Genomic DNA, 22,589 nt, shown 5'->3' with positions numbered 1-22,589 from the left:
AACGAAGAGCCAATTTTGAGCGTTGTAATCTTTCTTTTGTCTTACAGATACTCTGTCGAAGAAATGCCCAAGAAAGGCGGGAAGAGAATGACGACGGAACAGATGGTTCGGGTCCTCATGAAGGAGATGTCTGAGCTGAAGAAGCGGGTGGCGGAGAGAGACGGGGAAGGGGGGCCGGAACGTCCGTCGGCTGGAGCAGCTCCAGGAGGGAGAGCCAAGAGGCCAAGGAGGGGACCAGCCGGGGGAAGCGTTCCGGTTCCCTGTACCCCGCTCGAAGCGCCAACCCCAGTACCGGCGGAGGGGAATCCGATTCCCGTGGTGGTCACCCCGGTGTCCAATGAAGATATGCCGCCCGAGCTGGCAGCACAACTTGCAGCGTGGTTGGGCGACAGTAGCGAGGGCGCCACGGCTGCCGAGGCGCAGGCGCTAATGAAGCAATTGCGCGAGAAACGGGATGCAGCCAAGGTGTCCGTGCCGGCTGCAGTAGTTGACAAACCACAAGGGACGATGGCGACCGCAGAGGCAGCGTCCGGTGCAGGTAAGCGGCCATCGCTGATTGCGAGGGATGAGTCAGCACCCTCTCGTAGAGAAAGGTTGGGTCAACATGTTCCTTTGGCAATTAAGGAAAAGATTTGGGCGGGGGAATATGTGAACATCTTCTCGTTGCTTGTTGATCATTATGAGGTGGAGCATGTTAAGGGTCAGAAAGATCTCATGCATCCGAGTGTTTGGCGCGCTAAAATGGCCGCCTTTAAAGTGAATGAGAATATTGGCAATTGGGGCAAAGCATGGGGAATTTTTACGTCAATCTTAGGGGAACGTAGGCCCGAGTTGCTTTCTGAGTTGCCGACCTATCAGTCGCGAATCATGGGGTACTCGACATCACACCAGGGTAACCATTGGTTCTGCTACGATAATCTTTTTAGAAAGGCTAAGGAGCATAATAAAAGCTTAACCTGGGATTGTTATGATTCTTTGACATGGGATAAAATGAAGGAGACAGGTATGTTGAAGATGCCATTGGTAGGAAGTAATGTTGGCGAATCCTCCCGCCAATATGTGGGGACGCCCTTTCGTTCAGGTACGGGTACCGACGATTACTCGAGACCTGCCGGCAATACAGGAAAAAGGGGGTTCTGCTTTAATTTCAACAGAGGTAAATGTACTAGGCCCCAGGGATCGTGTAAATTTAAACATGAATGTAGTGGGTGCGGGTCGTCCCATCCTGAGTCCACGTGCAGAGCCAAAACGGGTGATAATGGGGGGAGAGGAGGCGCCAAACAGGTCTAACATAGTCCGAGGGGCGCCTTTACCTACCCCGATTGATACCTTGGCGATGATTCCCTGGCTCAGTGAATACCCGGATCGTACTTCTGCTGGGGTGCTGCGGAACGGATTTTCGTATGGTTTCCGCATCCCGGTAGGGGACTTTCAGGGTGTGGAGAAGTGTAAAAATCAACTTTCCGTCCTGCAGCATACGACCGTGGTACAGGATAAGATCCGGAAAGAGGTTGCTCGAGGTCGGGTCGCCGGCCCATTTAGTGTACCCCTGGTGCAGAATTTTGTTTGTTCTCCTTTAGGGGTGGTCCCCAAGAAGGACCCAGGTGAGTTCCGACTGATTCATAATTTGTCAGCTCCACGTGGTCTTTCTGTAAACGATGCAATAGATCCAGAAGTATGTTCGGTGCGGTACGCATCCTTCGATGAGGCCGTAGCCATTTTGAATCGCCTGGGGCCCGGGGCGCTGATGGCGAAGTCAGATATCGAGTCAGCGTTCCGGTTGCTCCCGGTACACCCAGACGACCAGCGTCTCCTGGGTTTCATGTTTCAGGGTTATTATTACATGGATAGGTGTATGCCGATGGGGTGCTCTATATCTTGTGCCTATTTCGAGAAATTCAGTAGTTTTCTACAATGGGTCTTCACAAAGAGGACGGGTTTCCAACATGTAATGCATTACCTTGATGATTTTCTGTTCCTGGGGGCAGCCGGGGATCTCGAATGTGGCCGGGCCTTGGCCGAATTTTGTGTGTTAATGAACCAGTTTGGTGTGCCATTGGCACCGGGTAAAACGGTGGGTCCTGCGACTTGCCTCGAGTTTCTGGGGATTGAGTTAGACTCCAGTGAGGGTTGTTTTCGTTTGCCAGCTGACAAAGTGTGGAAGTTCAGGGCAGCCTTGCAAGTGTGTATAAATCGATCTAAAGTTACGCTGCATCAATTACAGCAGTTGGTGGGACAGTTGAATTTTGCCCTGAGGGTGATACCAATGGCCCGCCCCTTTTCCCGTTCAATTGCCCAAGCTATGGTCGGCCTAAAGGAGGGCCATCATCGCACGAGACTATCGGCTGAGGTCCGCCAGGACATGCGTATTTGGTTAGCATTTCTGGCGAACTTTAATGGTCGAGTCGTCTGGAACAAACCAGCCGTGTCCTCTGAAGAGCTGGGGCTATGGACAGATTCAGCAGGTAGCATAGGTTTTGGTGCCATCTTCGGCACAAAATGGTCGGCACAGAGGTGGCCGACATGGTGGCATGACAATGGTCTGACAAGTAATATTGCTTTCTTGGAACTTTTCCCCATTTTGGTGGCCCTGAGAACCTGGCCCGAAGGGTTCAAAGATCACTCTGTGATATTTTGGTCTGACAATATGACCGTGGTTGAGTGCATCAATAGTCAGGCAGCTCGATGTAAACTGATTTTAAGACTCCTCAAAGAAATTGTCTTACTGTGTATGCAACTGAATGTGCTATTCAGAGCAAAACATGTCCCAGGGGTAATGAATCAGGCGGCTGATGCACTGTCTCGTTTTCATATGCAGGCTTTCTCGGGTTTCCTTCCCTCAGCGGACCCAGAGCCGGCACCCTTTCCCGAAGCTCTCTGGTCTCTCGGTGCCCCGAACTTCGTCACCTCGTGGGAGAGAGTCTAGCACCAAGGACGAGGAAGGCATATGAAGGGGCGTTTCGGTCCTATTTAGCCTATTTGGGGACTGATAGAGAGAGGCTTTGGGGCCACGAGGAATGGGTAGTGCATTTTCTGATGTCCTTACGTAGGGCTGGGAAATCGGTGGCTACGGCCCAGAGGCATCGTGCTGCCATTTCCTTTGTTGCCAGGGCTCATAGTATCCAGGACCCGACAGCGTCTTTCGTTGTACAGAAAGCGCTGCGTGGGTGGCAACGCCTTGAGGGTCGCAGAGTAGATGAGAGGCGCCCGATAGGTTTGGATAGGTTGGCCCAGTTGTTGGCCACACTCCCTGCCACATGTTCATCTCAGTTTGAGACGGTTTTGTTCCGAGCCGCTTTTACGCTAGCATTTCACGGGGCGATGCGGGTAAGCGAACTGGTAGCAAGGAACAAACAGGAAGTGGCAGGGGGTTTGTGCCAGGAACACGTTCAGATCAGAGGAGAGACAATGACTGTCTCCTTTGTCAGGTCCAAGACCGATCAAGTTGGGATGGGTGACTGCATAATCATACGCAGGATTCCCGGGTCCTCCATGTGTCCGGTAAAGTGTTTAGAAGATTACCTAGCACGAAGGGTGGCATCATGGGGGGGGACCTTGTTGAGACACGCGGACGCCACCCCATTGACGAAATTTCAATTTCAGCGGGTGCTTGCGATGTCAATTGCCGCTGCGGGCTTGAACCCGGGCGAGTTTGGGACCCATTCCTTTCGGATAGGGGCTGCTACAGAAGCTACAGCCAGGGGTCTTAATGTTGAACAAGTGAAACGAGTGGGGCGTTGGTCCTCCAATTGTTATAAGAGGTATGTGCGGTTGCACATGTTGTGAAGCTGTAATAATGTACTCACGCCTCTTGTTTTTGTTTGGTTTTCAGTTGCGCAAGCCTACGAGGCGGGGCGGACTATGCAGTCGACCCAACACCGGGCCAGCGGTCAGACATCACCGGCTGTGAAAAAGGAGGTGTGGGTCGTGGGCCACTCATACGTGAGGCGTGCCGCGGACGTATTCAAAGCAGGTGACATGATTCACGTAGCTGGGGAATACGGGTACAGGGTGTCCTTCTACGGAAGAGGCGGTCTCTGTATTGACCAGTTTCAAACATTTTTCGAGGGTTTGTTAGGGCGGACGAGGTCACCGCCGTCTATAGTCATAGTACATTTAGGGGGCAATGATTTGGTCACCACCGGTAGACGACTTCTCCTGGAGGCAATGCTTTCCACTGTAAGTTGGTTGGCGAGGAGAGTTCCGGGGTGCACAATTGCGTGGTCCCATATGATCCCACGAAAGGTGTGGCGGGGGGCTATTTCTATTCCTGCTTTGAATCATTCTGTTAGAAAGCTTAATAACAAAGTGAGTAGGTTGTTTCGTGCCAGGACATTGCATTCTATTTCGCATGGCTGTATTAATGATGACAGTATGTATTTGGGGGATGGTGTGCATTTGTCTCGGGTGGGGAATGAGTTACTCATAGCAGACTTCTTAGCATGGTTAAAAACGGTAAAACATGACCTTTAGGTAGGAGCTTTGTGGGGGGTCCGGATAGCCGGTCAACTATCCGGCCTGTGGCGGTAAGGTCATGATCGGTGAGCACTAATTGGAAGATCCCTATGAGTGGGCGTCACCCAACACGGATGGGAGCGCTCGGGAGAGGTGGCCTTTGGCCCCTCAACGGGGAGGCGGTCCCTTCTAAGGATGGGTCGCCGAAAGAAAAGGAAAGGCGGTCAAGGCCCCTTCCTGTGTAGGAGGGGTTACAGCCCCCTCCTGGGGAATTTCCCGGGGCCAGTGACGTCTGCGACGGCAGATGTGGTAAGTTGTGTGGGGTTTGGGGGGAGGTCTACGCTACCTTCTAGATACCTCACACGAGGCCTCGAACGACCTTTAAGTGGCGTCGAGTTTATTGGTGCCCCCGTCAAGTCAAGGGAAATTGGTAGTTGCACTCGAGGTACGCCTCAGTGCTGTCGCCCCTCCCAAGTGGGGGGGGTATTTCTGGTTAGGGATCTTGACACCGGTTACGACCTTGCCGTTGGCCCTTAAACGTTAGGATGTACAATTTCAAAATTTCAAGAAAATGTTTTGTAGGTTGTTAGTTCGGCTAGGAGAACCTCTGTATTAGAGAATCTGTTAAGGTTAGCCAAACATCGCAATGTGGTAATGAAATTGTACATTAATATGAAACTGTTTAATGTTTTAATTTTTTGTTTTAATAAATACGGCCGGGGAGGGTCACTCCCTCCCTCATCCAAAAACTTCAAGAACTGTTTCCGGTTTCCCTCCTTTGGGGATTGTGTTGAGAGGGGGTGGCGGGTATCTCAGCCATATGGAAAGGGGCGACCACTCGGTCCCCCCGAACGTATGGCGGAGTACCTCGATCCCCCCGGGAAGCCATTTTGGGCGGGAGGCGCGTCTCGGCTGGTATGCCTGAAGCGGCGTAGCCGGGGCGCGCTTTTTCCCGCCCTAGAGTGGGCTGGCCTAGACACTGACGCGGCTGGCCACGCCCTCGGGGCAGGCAGGGGCGGGTTTACGCCCGCCCTGAAGACGGATAAAAAGGGACGCAAGACCAGAAGGCATCCTCTTGTTCCTGTGCTCTGAAGCTGCACCTCCTCGCTGCACGTGAGCTCGAGACGGAACGAAGAGCCAATTTTGACCCACCCACCAGCCCCTGAAGACAGCGTGTTGTTTGTAATAAAATTTGATCGATAATTCTATTTCGTTTACAGGTTGTGGTACTATCGTGTTGATATTGAGTGTGTAATAAAGTTGGTCTATTTTATGTCTGTTTTGTGATTAAAGAAATTCGGATTTAGTGTCCATTTATAAGCATGCTTTTCCGGTCGTAGTGGCCAATGTATTTTTAGTTTAGTTAGCATTGTCGTATTTATTTTGGTCGGGCGGTAAGGTCATGATCGGTGAGCACTAATTGGAAGATCCCTATGAGTGGGCGTCACCCAACACGGATGGGAGCGCTCGGGAGAGGTGGCCTTTGGCCCCTCAACGGGGAGGCGGTCCCTTCTAAGGATGGGTCGCCGAAAGAAAAGGAAAGGCGGTCAAGGCCCCTTCCTGTGTAGGAGGGGTTACAGCCCCCTCCTGGGGAATTTCCCGGGGCCAGTGACGTCTGCGACGGCAGATGTGGTAAGTTGTGTGGGGTTTGGGGGGAGGTCTACGCTACCTTCTAGATACCTCACACGAGGCCTCGAACGACCTTTAAGTGGCGTCGAGTTTATTGGTGCCCCCGTCAAGTCAAGGGAAATTGGTAGTTGCACTCGAGGTACGCCTCAGTGCTGTCGCCCCTCCCAAGTGGGGGGGGTATTTCTGGTTAGGGATCTTGACACCGGTTACGACCTTGCCGTTGGCCCTTAAACGTTAGGATGTACAATTTCAAAATTTCAAGAAAATGTTTTGTAGGTTGTTAGTTCGGCTAGGAGAACCTCTGTATTAGAGAATCTGTTAAGGTTAGCCAAACATCGCAATGTGGTAATGAAATTGTACATTAATATGAAACTGTTTAATGTTTTAATTTTTTGTTTTAATAAATACGGCCGGGGAGGGTCACTCCCTCCCTCATCCAAAAACTTCAAGAACTGTTTCCGGTTTCCCTCCTTTGGGGATTGTGTTGAGAGGGGGTGGCGGGTATCTCAGCCATACTAATTTTTGTGATGTTTTTTCAGGAGAATGGAAGCATAGTTCAAGTAGTGAGCCATTTTTTAATGAAGAGAGTTACTTTCAGGATAATGATTTGGTGCATGCAGTTGACACTAGTGGTCGAGCATATGAGGTGAAGGACGGTTGTCCAGTTGAAAAAGAAAAAACTGTGCCTAGAAATGCAGATGAGGTGTTAGCTGATGAAGTTTTAGGGAGACGTGCTAAGGGTCCGATATATACTTGGAATTGTAGTAGTATTTGTAGTGTGCGACAGGATTCTATTAATTTGTTTTGCAATTTCTTACGTACAAATAGTAAGAAAAGTCTAAAACAAAAGTTTAAGATGTTACAATACTTAGATCCTTGCAGAGTGAGGGAAAAACAGGTTTGCATGGTCATTCATTGGCTTGTCTTTCTAGAAAAGTATGTCAGAGTACTTTTCACCATTTTAGGATGTTAGGAGTGCATCAAACTAAAGTGAGGAAAATAGTGAGAAGGTTGCATTATTCAAAAAGTCCAGCACTTAGGCTAAAACAGTTAAACAGTGCTCTTTTGCATGGATCTGAATTAGATGTTAAGAAGATTTGTGAAGAAATAGAGTTTTGTTACTTTGGTTAAAAAAGAGGACACTGCCGTAAATGATACAGTAATAGAAAGTAATGTGGAAGAGAATGTACAGATTGTAAGTACTCAAAATTTTGATAATGAAATTACAAAGTTTACGATCATGTCAAGTGAAAGGCCAAATTTTTCTTGTGTGTGTTGTCGACGAACTCATTATAAGAATTAGACTCGGTTAGTTGATTTATATGCTGAAAGTGAAATGGAAAATAATAATGAATTGAAGGATTTTGCGACTTATTTGTTGGTTGAGAATTGTTTTGATTTGGGTTCTGATCTGTGTATTTGTAAATATTGTTATAATAAATTAAATGAAAACAGAATGCCTGCTAAAGCTGTACATAATAATCTTGAGTTTGTAAAGATTCCATCTGAATTGATGGGTTTAAATACCTATGAGTGTATTCTGATTCAATGTGTGCATCCTTTTCAGGCTATTGTTTGCTTGGAGCCTAAGACAGGGACATTGCCTCCTTCAGATTTACAGAGAGGATTAAAGGGAAGAGTTGTTTATTTGCCTTTAGATTTTAAGAAAAATATTGACACCATTAGCGTAGAAAAAGTAGAAGAGGAACCTCTAGTTATTCTAGTTAATGGCGTTCCAACAAAGAGTAAGAAAATCTGGCAAGAATTAGTGGATGTTAGGAAAGTCAAAAGGGCAACGTTGTATTTAGTAAAAAACAATTAGTACTACAAAAATGTATATGTAGGAGAAGAGGAAACAGCTGTAGAAGAGGACAGTGATTCATCAGCTGGACAGATTGAAAAAGTAGATGTGTCTAGAAGTGAACAGATTTATGAGCATTATAGTGTTCATCCTTTGCATTCCAAAAAAGTAATGGGGAATGCTATTGAATTGTTCCAAATGAAAGAAGCCAAAGGAAGTCCCATAAGTGTATGGGAAGAAAGCTTGGAAGCTCGTTGTTTTCCTCAATTATTTCCAACAGGTCAAGGTGGAAGATATGATGACCGACCTGTTTGAATTCCTGCGTCGGAATACCGGACTTTAAGATTATATGCAGAAGATCCAAGATTTCGTTAATGCATTCCATATTTGTTTCATCTTCTGTTTAAGAGTGACTTCTCTGGACTATCTTATGCTGGGAACCATATACTGAAATCTGGAGTACATCTTCAAAATGTTTCGGCAAGGGACTTTATGGATAAAGTCCAAGTGGAATACAGTATTTTGGAATCTCACCTAATCAATCTCATGGCATGTCAGCGTGGTACGAATGAGTATTGGTACCGTCGTCATGGGGAATTGAAATGTATGCTAAGAAACTTAGGAACTCCTACATGGTTCCTCACTCTTAGCTGTGCTAAGTATGCCTGGGAAGACTTACTGGAATTTCTTCGAGAGGCAAATGGAAACATAGAAAATATAGAATTCAAGACACCTGGAGAACTGTGCTCTTTGGATCCAGTTAATGTTTGTAGGTATTTTAATCATCAATTTGAAGCTATGATGTCTTTCATCACAAACAAAAAAAATCCTCCACTTGGAGAGGTTTTGTATTTCTTTTGGAGAAAGGAGTATCAAGTAAGAGGTGCTCCTCACATACATATGCTGTTATGGATCAAAGATGCTTCCAAATTTGGAACAGATTCGGATGACACAGTGATGAGTTTCATTGAACAATATTCCACATGTGTTGTTCCGAAAAGTACAGAAGAAGACAATTTACGACATCAAGTCTTACGCTTTCAAACCCATCGCTGTGGAAAGTACTGTCGTCGAAAGTTCAAATCCAAGGAGAAGTTCTACATAAAATGTCGTTTTGGATTTCCACGACCAGTAATATGTAAAGGAAAAGTGAACAATTTTATGTCTTCACTGCGACATACTGTGACAAGAAAATCACTGAAAAATACGTACAACTTGAAATGAAGAGTCCAAATACATGAATGACTACAACCCAGTCATTTTGTCCATGTGGAATGCTAACATGGATATTCAATATGTTGCTGACAACTCTATTGCTGTGGCTCGATATGTGACGTCTTACATCACAAAATCAGAAAAGACGGAACTGAAGGAAATGTGGGAGGATATTTCGCATGAAAAGAGCTTAAGTAAGAAATTATAAAGTTACAGTCTGAAGATGTTGTCGCATCGAGAAATTGGAGCATATGAATGTTCAGATCAGTTATCATCAGCAAGTCTGTACGCCAAATCGAGATCCATCATTTGGGTAAGTCCAGGTCTTGCTGCAACACGAACCGAGTTTTGAAGTCTGCACAAGAAATTGAATATTTGGCGGAGTTTCAACCAAATAGTACAGATATTTTGAAAACAAACATGTTGGATACATATTATCCAAATAGAAGTAGTCATCTTGAGAACGTTTGTCTCTATGAAGTACTGCAAAGCTATACTTTTAAGAGGAATATGACAGAAGATATCAATAGAGCAGTATATGCTTTAATTGGATGTGAAGGATGTCTGGCGAAACAAAGAAAAGAAAAAGGACATTTGATTAATCATCGTAATCATTGTAAATTGAGTTGCGAATCACCTGATAAAAGGGGAATTTTACTATTTAGCTCTTTTGCAACTGTTTAAGCCATGGCGTTCAGAAGAGGAAATACTTGGAGATTTTCTCAATTTTGAAGATTCTTTCAATGCAACCAAGGATACCATAGAATGTCCTGTTTTTTCAAATTATCTGCAAATGTTGAACTATGAAATACAGCAAGAAGCTATCATTGCAACAGAGATTGCTAGAGACAGTTCTCAAGACAGTCTGAGTTCTGCTTCGTTGAGTCAGGATCCACTAGTAGGACCAATAATCCAAAATGAAGCTGCCACTCCAATGGAAGAGGTGGAAAGAGCCATGGAATGTAGGATGTAGGATAGAGGATGTAGTTAATTTAGAAGATTTGGAAAATCAACTAAACGTGGAGCAGAAAAAAATATATGATGAAGTCACAGAACAGATTGAGCATGGTTTATGTCATGATAAAAAAGAGTGCTCATGTATGTCATTTGAACCTGTCCGACTGTATGTGAGTTGAGAAGCCGGAACTGGGAAAAGTTTTCTGATTAAATCAATTACAAGTTATCTGCAGAAAAGAACAGAGTCATCACTGTCTTGTGTTGTTACTGCTCCAACTGGGTTGGCAGACCATAACATTGAAGGGATTACTTTACATCGTTTATTGATGCTGCCAGTAGAGCATGATATTAAATTACAATACCACAAGCTATCTGGAGAAACTTGTTGTGAAGTTGGTAGAGTCCTGAAGAAAATGAAACTTCTTATCATTGATGAGGTAAGCATGGTTTCAAATGTGATGCTTGCTTTTGTGCATTTAAGAATGCAACAAATTCTTAAAACAGAGTATGATGTGTTATTTGGAGGCAAACACATAATTGCCTTTGGAGATCTACTGCAGCTAACTCCAGTGAAAGGACAACCAGTGTTTAAGATGATTACGCATGAAGATACAAAAGTGCCTAGGAAGCATTGGAAATGTGAATATCTGGTTATATTTTAAATATGCAGAACTGCTTCAAAACATGCGACAGGCAAAGGATGAAGATTATAAAAATATTCTGCAAGATGTAAGAATTGGAAAAGTAACTGAACATGGCAAAGAAGCTTTACATTCACAATTAATTTCAAATTTGTTTCAGAAGGAAAATATTCTCCCAGAGATTATTTATCAGAAAGTTGCTGAAAACAAAACTGTAATATGCTTGATGCCAACTCTTCAAGAAAGTTCAGTCTTCAACAACAAAATGTTAGAGTTAGAACATCAAGAGATTGTGAAACTGGAAGCTATTGATAAAATAGAGCACGAAGGAGTTACTATTGTTTTATCAGAAAAGTTGAAATCAAAGTTTGATTCTTTAGAGAAGACAATTTCTAAAACTGCTGGTTTTGAAAAGACTCTATATGTATGTTTAAATTGTCGTATAATTTTACGATGGAATTTAAATGTGGAAAGAGGTTTAGTAAATGGAGCAATGGGTCATGCTGTTGATTTTGTGAATTACCGAAATAGAGATGGAATTGGATTTATAAAAATTAAATTTGATGGTATTGAAGAAGTACAACAAATCAATTGTTGTTCTGCCCGATTTTTGCTTGTGAAAGATTTATATGTCCACAGAAAACAGTTTCCTGTTTCTTTGACATATGCAGTGACTATTCATAAATCTCAAGGTTTAAGTGCAGATAGTGCTTTGGTGAATATTGGAATTTCTGTCTTCAAGGAGGGTATGGCATATGTTGCTTTATCTCGAGTCAGAACTTTATCTGGATTGTACTTGATTGATTTTGATGAGACAAAGATTAGTGCTGATCTAAATTGTGTAAAGAAATATAATAGGTAAAGAAGAGAGTATGCTCCAAATTTACCTCAATATCCTCTATTTGAAAAGCATGTAGTAGGCCGAAAAAGAAGAAATGAGAAAAATTGTAGCAAAGCTGTAGCAAAAAAAAGAAAACTAGCTGAACCAGTAATTGTAAGCAGAAACAAAGAGGATTCTGTTGAAGATATTGTTGGATTTCAGTTTGAGAACAGTTCTGGTTTCAACTGCTATGCTAATGTAGTGGTTATTGTTGTTTTTTTTCTCCAAAGTTTGCAAGAACAGATTGTTGAACATCGGGATCAAAGTTTTTGTTGTTTGCTGAATACTGTGTTTGAGAAATGTAGCAGTGATAGAACAAATATAGAAAGTGTTTCTGATATTCGAAATGATTTAGACATATGTTCTGGTATAACTCAATTTTCTCAGGATATTCAGCAAGATTGTCAGGAATTTCTAATGTACATGCTTGTTGTATTGCAAGAGGAAGGTATAGATGTTGAAAATATTTCTGGCCTTTCTTATGAATGGCAACATGTCTGCGATAATTGTTCCTTTTCAAGTAGTACAACAGTAGATACCGAATGATTTATATATTTGACTTAACCAGACTGCAAATCAGTGTCTTTTAATAATCTAGTTAGAGCAGCTGATCAAAACATGGTTTGTACCCAATGTAACTACAATGCAATCAACATTATTTATAGAACATTATGGACAGTACGTCATTTTAATGTTCCAACGATGTAGACCTGATGGAACTAAATTAACAACTTTAATTAAAAATGTTGTGGCTTCTCAATTATCAATTTCAGGAAGAACCTTTGTAAAAGTAGCAATTATTTTCCATGATGGTCCTTCAACAACATCTGGACATTATATAGCTTATTTAAAATGTCAAAACGGTTGGACTTATTGTAATGATACTGTTTTGACTTTCAAAAAACGTTTGCCTTTTGACCTAAAAAATTCTTACCTAGTGTTTTTACAACCTAAATTTTAGGGAGTATAAGTGTATCACATAGTGAGTGATATCAGTATTATAGGAAATGTTTATCAAGGGTAAATGGAAGTTCAAAACTACTAATAAGTAATTTCCAAAAAGAGGACTTTCTGTATAACATTTGGCCATGTGGAAAGGTATGTAAATGAAGATTACGTATTTCTGGTAAATGTGATTAATATATGTTTCTATATCGCTTTAGTTTGAGAGTATAATAATGAGATACTGTATCTTAGAAATTGCTGTTTGGAAGAAAACATTTAAGATATGTTTTTTCTATGTTTTATGGGTTTTTTAAACACAATCATTTTGAATGTGGTTTTTTTTGCCCGCTGTGATATGATGAGTAGTATTGAACTCACTGTTTTTAGTGAAAATCAATATATTCTGAGAACAGCAAAAATAAACCATATAACATGTTGTACAAGTAAATTTGCATTTTGTATTGTGAAATTTATATTATAACTGATTTCTTTACTCTCTTTTACAGATATTACATTTATAAGGTAAGTACGACTAATAAAAAATACATTTTCATTGCTTTTTTATTTCTGTTTCTCTCTATTCTTCCCTTACTGCCTCTCTCTTAACCTCACGCCTTTATTCCTTCAGTTTCTCACTCCCTTTCTCTTATGTTCACTCCCTTTAATTCATCCAAATTTTGTCACTGACTTTCTTTTTGCTCTTTCACTCAGTCCCCTTCTCTCACTCTTTTCTTCTCTCCCTCTAGTTCCTCCCTCTTTTACTTTTTTTGTCTCATGCTCACTTACCTTTATTCATCCTCTATCACCTCTTTTTCATCAAACTTACTGTCATTCATTTACCCTACATTACCCCTGTCCCTTTATTTTGCTTCCCATACTTATCCTCATTCCCTAAACTTCACTTCCCTTCTTCTTAGTCTTCTCACCCACTCTTATTAAGTCAGTCCCTCTGTTTCACTCCCCTTCACCTCTCTTTCCTTCCTTTGCTCACTCACTAATTCCTCTTCTGTCACTCACCTAACTGCACTTCAAACACACCTTCATAAAACTCCCTGTGTCCTCTTACTTTCTCTGTCCTCTTACTTTCTCTGTACTCTTCCATCACTCCCTTTCCCTTTCACCGTCTGACTCTCGCTCTCAGAGGTCGCTCCCACTCGCTCCTCCTCGAGCCCTACCTTCCAGAGATTGTGCTGCTGCACAGCGCCTGCTATCACCTCTCCATAGCGCTCCTGTATAGCGCTTGGTATCATTCTACTTTACATGAATAATTGTATTTTGCATTTGCATTACTTTAAGTGAATAATTGTATTTTGCATTTGCCTAATATCGTTTTTCCTGCGCAATAATTTAATTTATAGATTTGCTCAGTGCTCCTGATTATTGGCAACTTTATCGCGTGTACTGCTTGATTCGCGCTACCCCACCGCCATTTTGCTGTTGTTGTTTGTATTTACCTGCCCCCGTGTCTCCTACCCGCTCCCGCCTCCCAAGCTGACCCTCCCACGCACTAGTATCGACCTGCAGGCCCCGTCCCCCTCTGCCCTGTGACCGTCTGACTCTCGCTCTCAGAGGTCGCTCCCACTCGCTCCTCCTCGAGCCCTACCTTCCAGAGATTGTGCTGCTGCACAGCGCCTGCTATCACCTCTGCATAGCGCTCCTGTATAGCGCTTGGTATCGTTCTACTTTACATGAATAATTGTATTTTGCATTTGCATTACTTTAAGTGAATAATTGTATTTTGCATTTGCCTAATATCGTTTTTCCTGCGCAATAATTTAATTTATAGATTTGCTCAGTGCTCCTGATTATTGGCAACTTTATCGCGTGTACTGCTTGATTCGCGCTACCCCACCGCCATTTTGCTGTTGTTGTTTGTATTTACCTGCCCCCGTGTCTCCTCCCCGCTCCCGCCTTCCAAGCTGACCCTCCCACGCACTAGTATCGACCTGCAGGCCCCGTCCCCCTCTGCCCTGTGACCGTCTGACTCTCGCTCTCAGAGGTCGCTCCCACTCGCTCCTCCTCGAGCCCTACCTTCCAGAGATTGTGCTGCTGCACAGCGCCTGCTATCACCTCTGCATAGCGCTCCTGTATAGCGCTTGGTATCGTTCTACTTTACATGAATAATTGTATTTTGCATTTGCATTACTTTAAGTGAATAATTGTATTTTGCATTTGCCTAATATCGTTTTTCCTGCGCAATAATTGAATTTATAGATTTGCTCAGTGCTCCTGATTATTGGCAACTTTATCGCGTGTACTGCTTGATTCGTGCTACCCCACCGCCATTTTGCTGTTGTTGTTTGTATTTACCTGCCCCCGTGTCTCCTCCCCGCTCCCGCCTCCCAAGCTGACCCTCCCACGCTCCGCCCCCCCACTATCCATTTTTGGACAGATGTACCCACGTGCAGCGTCCACGCGCTACGGCCGCGCCGAAGGTGCGCCAAAGGTAAGCCCGTCTACGCCCGTCCGCGCCTGGACCGCGCCCAGCGCCAGAGCCCCTGGTCCTCGTAATGTCCACCCCTCCCGCATTACTTACGATGCCACCACCCTCCTAGCCCTTAACCCCGGCCGTTCCTCCAACTGCGTCCAAGCCGCCCCTGGACACACCCATGGACCCTTTTCCTGCAACTCCTGCAAATTCGACGGCACCAAGAACAACTCCTCATCTACGAACACACAACAGATATCCGACCCCAACCACCTACAATGCATCCTGCTCAACACCCGCTTGGTCAACAGGCACGCCATTGACCTCTGGAACCTACTAGACACCATCTCTCCGGACGTCGCCTTCCTAACAGAAACATGGATGAACGCCACATCAGCCCCAGACATCACCATTGCCATCCCGGAAGGCTATAAGATCATTCGCAAGGACCGTACCGGCCACACAGGAGGAGGCATCGCTATCGTCCATAAGAAATCCATCCGCATCTCAACCAGCTCAGACGTCAATCTCGCCAACTCTGAACACCTTCACTTCCAGATCCACACCGACCCCAAGACCACACTCAGAGGCTCCCTCCTTTACAGGCCACCAGGACCCCGCGCACAATTTAGTGAAGACATCACGGACTTCATCACTCCACACGCGCTCCCCTCCGAGGATTACATCCTTTTGGGAGACCTCAACTTTCACCTTGAAAAGAACAACGACCGCAACACCACCACCCTTTTGGACAACCTCGCCAACCTCGGACTTAAACAACTTGTCACTACCCCCACCCACATCGCAGGTCACACACTCGACCCTATCTTCACCTCTAGCAAACATGTCTCCTTCAGCCACACCACAGCTCTCCTTTGGACTGACCACAGCTGCGTTCACTTTACCTACAACAAGCCCACATCCAACAACCACCCCCAACCCACTCTGCAGAGAAACTGGAACAAAATCACCATCGACCAGATCTCCTCATCGCTTCTTCAAAACCCCCCAGCCCGCTCCTCAAACCCAGACCAAGCAGCCACCAACCTCACCCAATGGTTATCCAACAGCGCCGGCATCCTAGCACCACTGAAAAAACGACAAATCAAACTAGGCAGCAATAAGGCCTCATGGTTCAACGATGATCTTAAGAAATCCAAGAAACTCTGTCGCTCCCTTGAGAAGGCCTGGAAAAAAGAGCCATCCACCAGCACCAAGGACGCCTTCAAAAACGCCACCCGCATACACCACCAACTGATCCGGAATGCCAAGAAAGCCGCCTTCAAGGACCGACTAGATAACAACGCCCACAACAGCAAGGAATTATTCAACATCGTCAAGGAATTCACCAACCCCTCAGCCAACTCCAACGACATCACCCCCTCTCAAGTCCTCTGCGACTCCCTAGCCTCATTCTTTCAGAACAAAATTGCAGACATCCACAACAGCTTCGACAACCGACCCAAAGACCAACCCACCCAACCCCCTGCAGGACCATCACCCCCCCTGAACATCCTCAATGACTGGAAACCAATCTCCACTGAGGACACCATCCGTCTGATGAACTCTATCCACTCAGGATCCCCCACAGACCCATGCCCTCACCACATCTTTAACAAAGCAGACTCCATTATAGCACCGCACCTCCGAGACATCATCAACTGCTCCCTCAACTCCGCAACCTTCCCGGAAAGCTGGAAACATGCCGAACTCAGCGCCCTCCTGAAGAAACCCACAGCTGACCCCACCAAACTCAAAAACTACCGCCCTATCTCACTCCTTCCATTCCCGGACAAAGTCATCGAGAAAGCGGTCAACAACCAGCTCACCGCATTCCTCGAAACCAACAAATCCCTCGACTCCTCACAATCCGGCTTCCGAGCCAAGCACAGCACTGAAACCGCCCTAATCGCAGCAACAGACGACATTCGAACTCTACTGGACAATGGAGACACAGTCGCCCTCATCCTCCTCGACCTCTCCGCAGCCTTCGACACGGTCTGCCATAGCACCCTTTTACAACGCCTCAGAAACGTCGGAATCCAAGGAAAAGCCCTGGAATGGATCACCTCGTTCCTCACCGGAAGAACCCAGAGAGTCCGCCTTCCACCATTCAAGTCAGAGGCCACTGAAGTCATCTGCGGCGTACCACAAGGATCTTCACTCAGCCCCACCCTCTTCAACGTATACATGAGCCCCCTCGCAGCCATTGTTCGCCAACACAATCTCAACATCATCTCCTACGCCGACGACACTCAACGGATCCTATCACTCACCAGAGACCCTAACACTGCCAAAACCAACCTGCATGAAGGAATGAAAGAAGTAGCCGAATCGATGAAGCACAGCCGTCTGAAACTGAACTCAGACAAAACAGAAGTCCTCATCCTAGGCACCTCCCCCTCCGCCTGAGATGACTCTTGGTGGCCAGAGGCCCTTGGAAAAGCACCCATCCCGACGGACCACACACGGAACCTGGGCGTCATCCTGGATTCCTCACTCTCGATGAACAGACAAGTCAACGTCGTTTCTTCATCTTGCTTTAACATTCTTCGCATGCTCAAAAAAACATTTCGCTGGATCCCCACCGAAACTAGAAAAACAGTCACCCACGCTCTGGTCACGAGCCGACTGGACTACGGAAACACCCTCTACGCCGGTACCACCGCAAAACTCCAGAAAAAACTCCAACGCATCCAGAACGCTTCAGCCAGGCTCATATTAGACATCCCGCGTAAAGATCACATCTCTGGTCACCTGAAAAACCTCCACTGGCTCCCCGTCAACAAGAGGATTACTTTCCGGCTCCTAACCCACGCACACAAAGCACTCTACAAAATCGGTCCCGAATGCCTCAACACACGACTGTCCTTCTACACCCCCTCCCGCCAGCTACGATCCTCCAACCAAGCCCTTGCCACTGTACCTCGCATCAACAAAACCACCATGGGAGGTAGATCCTTCTCCTACCTGGCAGCTAAAACCTGGAACTCACTTCCCACTCACCTTCGCCTTACCCAGAACCACCTAGCATTCAGAAAGCAACTTAAAACGTGGATATTTGACAAGTAATTCCCTTCTCCAAGCGCCTTGAGACCCTCTGGGTATGTAGCGCGCTATATAAATTTATTGACTTGACTTGACTTGACTCTTAGACTCACTGTTGTTAACACACCTGCACTAATTCCCCCTTCCCTCTCCCTCATTTTCCGTTCTTTGATCCCTCACTGAGTCTCCTTCTATCACTCCACTTCACTTACTCCTTCTGTCACTCCCTTTAAACTCTGACATCCTCACTTCTTTTTCTTCACTGTCTCTCTGTTAGCCTTACTTCCTCTGTCCCTTCACTGTCTTACTGCCTTTCCCTTACACTCACTCTCTTTAACTCACCCACACTCCATCACTTTGCTCCCTCACTCAGTCCCATTCTCTCACTGTTTCCTTCTCTCCCTCTGTGTCCTCAGTCCCCTTGTCTCACGGTCATTTGCCATCTCTCTTTTGACTGTGCTATGTCTTCCTTTGGCTGTTCCATGTTTATCTCTGTGTGTGCCATCTTACCCTTTGTCTGCACAATATATACTTGTGCATGTGTCATCTTACTCTCTGCTTGCACCATCTCACCTTCTACTTGTTCTATCTCACTCTCTGCCTGCACCATTTTACCCTCTACCTGTGGCATCTGTACCTGTGTGTGTGCCATCTAACTTTCCCATCTTTTAATCTTCTTCCTTCTTTCTTGTATTGTGAAATATACATTGTATGCATTACAATTAATTTTGTTCTTGTGTTTTACAGATATTATATACTTTTATACAAATTTCCTTAACTTTTTTATATCTTAGAAGGTATGTATAACAAATAAAAAACTTTTTTTGCAATAGTGCCTAAGTTTTTATTATTTATAAGGTAAGTATGAGAAAGAAAAATAAGTTTGTTATCACTCTGTTATTGTGACAGAATAACTGCCTCACTCTTTCTCAGTCCCTTGCCCTCTCTCTCTCTACATATCTCTCCCTGACACTTAATCTTGTAAGTTTTCTCTTTCTACCACTCCTCCTCTTTACCTCAGCCAGTTTCCCTCTTTCTTTATTTTTTTGTGTTTGATCTTATTTTCCTTCCTTCACTCTGTTATCCATTTCTTACCTGTTAGTAAACCTTCATTTATTCGCACTCCACTTTCCCCAGTGGACTTCCTTGGTAAATCTAGGTAAATCTAGATGTAGGTGGCACTAAAAACAGTGCCACGGGCCCTTATGTATTCGTTAGTTACTACCAAATACTATTCGGTGGTTAATAACGAATTCCTGTGTACATACACATCTGTGCATGTACATTTGTGCCATGTGGCACACATACAAGCCGTAAGAGCATATATGTGTGTGACATGGCACACAAGTTAGAATCAGGGGCGCAACATGGTCTCAAAGTGATAACCTGTCCCCCTTGACAATTCAGTTATTTTACCAAATCGGTATTTACTGGTTCGGTAATTGCCATTGATTCCTATGGGCCTCAAGGCCCATAGGAATCAATGGCAATTACCGAATCGGTAAATACTGATTCAGTAAAATGACTGAATTATATAGATTTGGTAATTTCAAAAGAGAAATTAACTGCATCCCATTTACCTACTTTTAAATGTTGAACAGGTATGTTTTGGTATTTAAGAGTAGGTAAATGGAGATTACATACATGTGGACCATTGAGTTGTAACATATTTATATACATATGTTACATTTCAGTGCTTTGGAAGTACTACAGTATACTATAGGTAAACACCCTATAGATTTATGCTGTACCACATCCTTATAGTTTTGCACTTTTACATTTACTATAACACACTTTTACATACAAACATAGAAATATAGTTCTTTTTTTGACCAGTAGAGGTAGTTCTAAAAAGAACTGGGTTTTTTTGGGGTTTTTTTGGATGCTAGATAAACGGTGTAAGAAAATGGACTTTATAACCAAAACCATGAAAAATAAAGAAAAAAAATATTTGGTGCACTCGTGGCTCCTGTTTTTCTGCAAAATAACTTCTACAGACTGTTGTCCAAAGGCAACTAATTTATTGCACTGTATGCACTGCATCAATAGATTTTTCAATTCCGGCTGGATATTGGCAATCTTGGAAGCTGGCATTGGTGGTGCTGTTGAAGTACTAGGAGCAGAGCCCTGCTCTTCAGATCTACGCACCACAGCTCTAGCCCTTGTTAGGGTGCATATTCTTAACATGCCGTTCCATGCTATAGGTTCCAAAAGAGTATTTTTTATTTGGAATGCCTCTTGACAATACAGTGTCACATATTTTGCATGTAACATGGGGTGCATTGACTTTCTTCAAACCTTCTGGGAATGAAAAAAACTTCCAGACTATGGACTCCTTTTTAGATGGGTGGGGGTCCTCTTCCACAAAGTCTTCTAAAAAAGAATGTTCTGATTCCTCACTTTCAGCCATTTCCAAACAAGCCAGGAGCTGTTGAAAGTAGATGTTGCTTCTCTGAAAGCCAAAGAACAATGATGAACATGGGAGGGGTCTGTCTACAATTGGAGTAGGAAGTATTATTAACCAATAGTCTTGTTTTCAGGTCACATGGTTAAACATAATCTTACGGAGCGTTTACGGAGCGCTTACGTAAGCTTACGTAAGCTTATGGTGTGTTTACGTATTATTTACGGAGCGGTTACATCATTTTACGATGCGCTTACGTAATACGCACCCTCGCAAGACTTATAATTCCTTAAATAAAGTTATATATGGTCTATAAGAGTCTAAATTAACATGTTCTTTATTCTCCCAGATAATGTGTACCTTTACATTGTGCAATGAATACGTAAATTTAACGATTTAAAGTTTATAAAACTTTCGGGGGTAAGAGCTCGGAGCTTTTACGTTGCGCGCACGGAGATCTTACGTTGCGTGCACGTGCGACGCACCCTCACGAGATTTGTTACTACTTTAAAAAGTAATATACTGTTGTTTAAAGTTTGAAAAAAACATTTTCTACATTACAGCAAATATTGTCTACCTTTAAAATCAACGTTAAAAACGTTGATAATATGAATTAGCAATTTTTTAAAATTTGTCGGGGTAAGAGCTCAGAGCTTTTACCGTGTGCTTTCGGAGTGCTCCCGGTGCGAGGAACCCTGTAATCATATAAAAAAAACTTGAAAATAAAAATATATATATTCACTGAAAAAACTATAGGTTTGAAGCCATACATAGTTAGGTATTAGCAATTAAAAAACCTTGCAAATTCACTGAAAAAACCATAGGTTTCAGGTCATATATAGTTAGGTATTAGAATTTAAAAAACCTTGGAAATTCACTGAAAAAAACATAGGTTTCAGGTCATATATAGTTAGGTATTAGCATTTAAAAAACCATTGAAATTGCTCCTATATAGGTAGTTGGACTAACTATATTTCGCGCACCCGCAATCCACTGCTGATGATGTCACATATTACATCATTCATGACATGGTCAGTGACATCACTGATGACATCACTGATGACATCTCATTTGACATCACTGATGACATCACTGATGACATCATCCAGTGACTGTGTGTTTCTGTGAAGTTTAAATATGTTTTACATATTGAAGAATGAGTGGATGTATAATTGTCTGGATGAAGGATTTAGTAGGTGTGTGACTGACTGTATGAGTGAGTGATTAAATGTGTCTTATTAAATGCATGGGTTAGTGACTAAACTGTCTGAATGTGTGCATCAGTATGTCTGTTGTTGTGTAAGCTGCTGCATGTGTTGACCAGTAGCTATATGAGTGGCTATATGGGTTATTGATTGGTTGCCCAAGTATTTGAATGGGTGACTGAGTGTGTGTGTGGGTGGCTGGGAGGTGTGTGACTCTGTGCATAGATGTGTGAGCAGTTGATTCACTAGGTGTATGAGTTCAAGAGTGCATGTGGAAACAGCTATATGGGCGGTTGACTGCGTGCATGGGTGTGTTGGTGAGTGAATGAATATCTCAGAGCTACATGTCCAAGTAAGTACATATGTAAAACACAGTGCATGTGAGAATTGGCATATATAAATGACTATACATGAGAGCCAGTGAATGTGCGAGTGGCTGTATAGATCATTGTGTACTTGTATCAGTGATTGTATAAGAGAGTAAGTATGTGTTAGTATCTGTTTGAATAAGTAAGGTGATCCCGGCACTTACGTGATCAAGGCTTCGTGGAAGCCGAAACATGTAGTAGGTGTTAATAAACACCCTTGGACCCTGCTGACTGGTGTGGTGTTTTTCGGGACTCTAAGAGCGTGGCATTACTTTGAGATCGTTGGATTCACATGATTACCGGTCTGCTCGATCGGCGTTCACGCCACTTCCCTCGGGGCCACCGCAACCCTGAGAGCAACCTGCGGTTTTGGATATATATATATATATATCTATATCTATATATATATATATATATATATATATAAACATAATTAAACATTACAGAAACACACATTCACTGGATGATGTCATCAGTGATGTCCTTTGAGATGTCATCAGTGATGTCACTGGTCATGTCATGAATGATGTAATATGTGACTTCATCAGTCTTGCATTGCGGGGGTGCAAGTTATATTTAGCTGGACTAACTATAACAGTTGAATTTCTTTGGT

General features: G+C 43.8%; 1 protein-coding gene across 1 annotated transcript in view; it reads left to right on the top strand.

Moving 5' to 3' along the window:
* LOC147709682 (uncharacterized) overlaps positions 1-22,589 on the top strand; it is a 435,760-nt gene that overhangs the window by 352,953 nt on the left and 60,218 nt on the right. The window lies entirely within an intron of this gene.

The sequence above is a fragment of the Lissotriton vulgaris genome, chromosome 6, assembly GCF_964263255.1.
Source record: "Lissotriton vulgaris chromosome 6, aLisVul1.2, whole genome shotgun sequence".
Taxonomy (NCBI): Eukaryota; Metazoa; Chordata; class Amphibia; order Caudata; family Salamandridae; genus Lissotriton; species Lissotriton vulgaris.
The sequence above is the reverse complement of the archived record's forward strand: the minus strand, read 5'-3'. Positions and strand labels throughout refer to the sequence as shown.